This window comes from Cebus imitator, unplaced genomic scaffold (genome assembly GCF_001604975.1).
Source record: "Cebus imitator isolate Cc_AM_T3 unplaced genomic scaffold, Cebus_imitator-1.0 Scaffold789, whole genome shotgun sequence".
Classification (NCBI taxonomy): domain Eukaryota; kingdom Metazoa; phylum Chordata; class Mammalia; order Primates; family Cebidae; genus Cebus; species Cebus imitator.
This window is the reverse complement of record NW_016108104.1, coordinates 12,145-17,147: the sequence shown is the minus strand read 5'-3', so window position 1 is coordinate 17,147 and position 5,003 is coordinate 12,145.

Below are 5,003 nucleotides of genomic sequence, written 5' to 3'. Positions count from 1 at the left end.
TGTGGTGGCACATGCCTGTAATCCCAGCTACTCAGGAGGCTGAGGCACGACAATCACTTGAACCCAGTAGGCAGAGGTTGCAGTGAGCTGATATTGCACCACTGCACTTCAGCCTGGGTGACAGAGACTCTGTCTCAAAACAAAAAATTATGGCAGACATTTTCCCAGACAGAAATCTCTAGATCAATGTTCCCTAGGCCTGTCCCTTCAGAACTGCTTTCACAATTTTTGACAAAATCTGTATATTGTACTGGTTTTTTTTACTTAATAATTTAAGTTGACTCACTTTGAATATTATTTTTAGAAGAAACTTTTAGCATGTTAATAAATGAAAAATCATTGTCTCTTTTCATGGATGAAGGAACACTGTAAAATGAAGACCATGTGAAGAAAACAATGCTATTAAAATTGATAGTGCCTTTTTCTACCACAACTATATTAAAAAGTGATGTTCAGAGAAGTTGAACAGATATCAAGAATAAATTTGAGCAAACTTCTGCCAAGATGGCCAAATAGCAACAGCTCCGGTCTGCAGTTCCCAGCAAGAGCACGCCAGAAGACAAGTGATCTCCGCATTTCCAACTGAGGTACTAGGTTCATCTCATTGGGACTGATTAAACAGTGGGAACAGCCCAAGGAGGGCAACCCAAAGCAGGCTGGGGCCCTGCCATACCTGGGAGGCACAAGGGGCCAGAGACTCTTGCTCCCAGCCATAGGAAGCCATTAGGGACTTTTCCCGACACTCCAACACTCCAGCTCAGATACTGCACTTTTCCCACGGTCTACACAACCCATGGACCAGGAGATTCCCTCTGGCGCCTACAGTGCCAGTGCCTGGGGTTTCCAGCACAAAACTGGATGCCCATTTTAGGCAAGTGGCACCTGGAATTCCAGCAAGACAGAACCACTTCTTCCCCTGAAAAAGAGTGCTGAAGACAGGGAACCAAGCGAGCTGGCTAGGCGGGTCCTACCCACACACCCCCCACCACCAAAGATGGGCAAGCTAAGCCGCACTGCCTTGAAATTCTCACAGCGAGCACAGCAGTCTCAGCTCGGCCTGGGATGTTCAAGCTTGGTGGGGGAAGGGGTGCCCGCTTCAACATTGCCTATGTAAACAAAGCCACTACCTCTGGGAAGCTCACACAACAGCTGGGCAGAGCCCAGCACCGCAACTCAGCAAGGCCTCTGCAGCAGACTGTCAAGTAGATTCCCTTCTCACTGTGCAGGGTATCTCAGAAAAAAAAAAAAAAAAAAAAAAAAAAAAAAAAAAACGCAGCCTGTCAGGAACTTACAAAGCCCCTACCTTCCTGGGACAGAGCACCTGGGAAAAGGGACGGTTGTGGGTTTTGCTTCAGCAAACTTAAATGTCCCTGCCTAGCAGCCCTGAAGGGAAAAACAGCCCCCAGAACAGTGCTTGAGCTCTGTTAATGGACAGGCTGCCTCCTGAAGTGGCTCCCTGACCCCACATGTATCCTATCTGGGAGACACATCATACAGCAGAGCTCTGGCTGACATCTGGCAGGCACCCTTTTGGGATGAAGCTACCAGAGGAAGCAACAGGCAGCAATCTTTGCTGTTCTGCAGCCGCCATGGGTGATTCCCAGGCAAATAGAGTCTGGAGTGGACCTCCAGCAAACTCCAGCAGACTTGCAGCAGAGGGGCCTGACTGTTAAAAGGAAAACAAATAAACAGAAACAAATAGGTTCAACATCAACAGAAAGGACGCCCACTCAGAAAAGCCATCAAAAAGTCACCAACTTCAAAAACCAAAGATAGATAAATCCATGAAGATGGGAAGGAGCCAGTGCAAATAGGCTGAAATCGCCAAAATTCAGAACACCTCTTCTCCTCCAAGGGACCACAACCCCTCCCCAGCAAGGGAACAAAACTGGATGGAGAACGAGTGTGACAAATTAACAGAAGCAGGCTTCAGAAGGTGGGTAATAACAAACTTCTCCAAGCTAAAGGAGCATGTTCCAATCCAATGAAAGGAAACTAAAAAACTTGAAAAAAGGTTAGATGAAATGTTAACAAGAATAACCAGCATGGAAAAGCACATAAACAACATGATGAAGCTGAAAAATACAGCACGAGAACTCCATGAAGCATACAAAAGTTTCAATAGCCAAATAGATCAAGCAGAAGAAAGGATATCAGAGATTGAAGATCAACTCAATGAAATATAGCGGGAAGGAAAGATTAGAGAAAAAAAGAGTGAAAAGAAATTAACAAAGCCTCCAAGAAATATGGGATTACATGAAAAGACCAAATCTATATTTGATCAGTGTACCTGAAAGTGATGGGGAGAATGAAACCAAATTGGAAAACACTCTTCAGGATATTATCCAGGAGAACTTCCCCAAACTAGCAAGGTGGGCCAACATTCAAATACAGGAAATACAGAGAACACCACAAAGATATTTCTTGAGAAGAGCAACCCCAAGGCACATAATCGTCAGATTCACCAAGTTTGAAATGAAGGAAAAACTGTAAGGGCAGCCAGAAAAAAAGGTTGGGTTACCACGAAGGAAAGCCCATCAGACTCACAGTGGATATCTTAGCAGAAACCTTAGAAGCCAGAAGAGAGTGGGGGCCAATATTCAACATCCTAAAAGAAAAGAACTTTCAACCTAGAATATCATATCCAGGCAAACTAAGCTTCATAAGTGAGGAAGAAATAAAACCCATTACGGACAAGCAACTGCTGAAAGATTTCATCACCACCTGGCCTGCCCTACAGGGGCCCCTGAAGGAAGCACTAAACATGGAAAGGAACAACCAGTACCAACCACTGCAAAAACATACCAAACTATAAAGATCATCGACACTATGAAGAAACTGCATCAACTAACGGGCAAAACAACCAGCTAGCATCAAAATGGCAGGATCAAATTCATATATAACAATATTAACCTTAAATGTAAATGAGCTAAATGCCCCCAAAAAAGACACAGACTGGCAAATTGGATAAAAAGTCAAGACCCATCAGTGTGCTGTATTCAGGAAACCCATCTCACATGCAAAGACGTGCATAGGCTCAAAATAAAGGGATGGAGAAAGATTTGCCAAGCAAATGGAGAGCACAAAAAAAAGCAGGGGTTGTATTCCTAGTCTCTGATAAAACAGGCTTTAAACCAACAAAGATCAAAAGAGACAAAGAAAGACATTACATAATGGTAAAGGGATTAAAGCAACAAGAAGAGCTAACTATCCTAAATATATAGGCACCCAATACAGGAGCATGCAGATACATGAAGCAAGTTCTTAATGACCTTCAAAGAGACTTAGACTCCCACACAATAATAGTGGAAGACTTTAACGCCCCACTGTCAATACTAGACAGATCAATGAGACAAAATTAACGAGGATATCTAGGACTTGAACTCAGATCTGGACCAAGCAGACCTAATAGACATCTACAGAATTCTTCACCGCAAAACCACAAAATATATGTTCTTCTCAGTACCTCATCACACTTATTTCAAAATTGATCACATAATTGGAAGTAAAACACTCCTCAGCAAATGCAAAAGAACGGAAATTAAACAGTCTCTCAGACCACAGTGCAATCAAATTAGAACTCAGGATTAAGTCACTCACTCAAAACCACACAACTGTATGGAAACTAAACAACCTGCTCCTAAATAACTAATGGATAAATAATGAAATGAAGGCAGCAATAAAGATATTCTTTGAAACCAATAAGAACAAAGACACAATGTACAAGAATGTCTGGGACACCTTTAAAGCAGTGTCTAGAGGGAAATTTATAGCACTAAATGCCCACATTCCTGGACACTTACACTGTCCCAAGACTAAACCAGGAAGAAGCTGAAACGCTGAATAGACCAATAACAAGTATGGAGAAATAGCACCATACCAACATGACATGTTGTCATTATTTACCATCATATTAGTAGTATTTATTATGCCGTCCTTGTATCTGTCTCCATCTTGCTGAGCTATTTTTACTCCCATTCATAAGCAGTGTCTTCCATTTTGGCTATTAATTTGGCTCCAAATTAATATTGTTTTGGTATTATGTCAAATACTGCAGAGAAATGTAAAAATTGAAGAATAACCTGTAAGTAATCGCTATAGTAGTAGAGTTTTATGACTATCTTACTAAAGAATAAAGTGAAATTGTTAACATGCATTTCCAAGTTTGCTTACAAATACTGTATTATTGTTACTCTTTATAGGAGACCTGTGAATCCATCCTCAATTGTGCACTGGAAGAGCTAAAGCAATTTCACGAATTACAGAAGCCAGGCCGCAAGCTCTTTGGGTTCTGCTTACCTTCCAAGACACCATCTATCACCTCAGAAGCTGTGGTTCCAGAAGCTGGATTGGTCATTGACGGGAAGACATTGAATGCCATTTTCCAGGGAAAGCTGGAGAAGAAGTTTCTGGAATTGACCCAGTATTGTCGGTCTGTACTGTGCTGCCGCTCCACACCACTCCAGAAGAGTATGATAGTCAAGCTGGTGCGAGACAAGTTGCGCGTCATGACCCTTTCCATAGGTACCCATCATGCTGAGATATGGGTGGCACCTTGGCAGGGAAGATCTGATAAGAGGCTGGATCAGAGGTGGGAGGTCAGGTCTCAAAGTCAGGATGCTTAAGCTGTGAGTCGTCCTCTTAGAGGGAGAGAGTTCAAAATGACAATCAAGATGCAGCAGCTGGGGGATGCAATGGGACCGTGCAACCAAGTTCTTGGGACTAGCAAGTTAGCTAAAGAACAATCAGGACTTAGATGAAGGTCAAAACCAACAGAGGCCTTGAATTCAGTACATCCAGGTAGCTCAAGAAATGTTGCCATCAATGATGTATACTCAGACTATCTTAATTCTGGGATACAGATCATTTTCCCTTTAGTACTTTATACATGGCACAACATCACGTATTTAAGGATTTGATATTATTCTGAGTGTTGATGGCTGGTGGAGAGATTTTATAGATTGGTACTGTCTTATGTTTAATTTTGTGTGTTTATTTCTAAA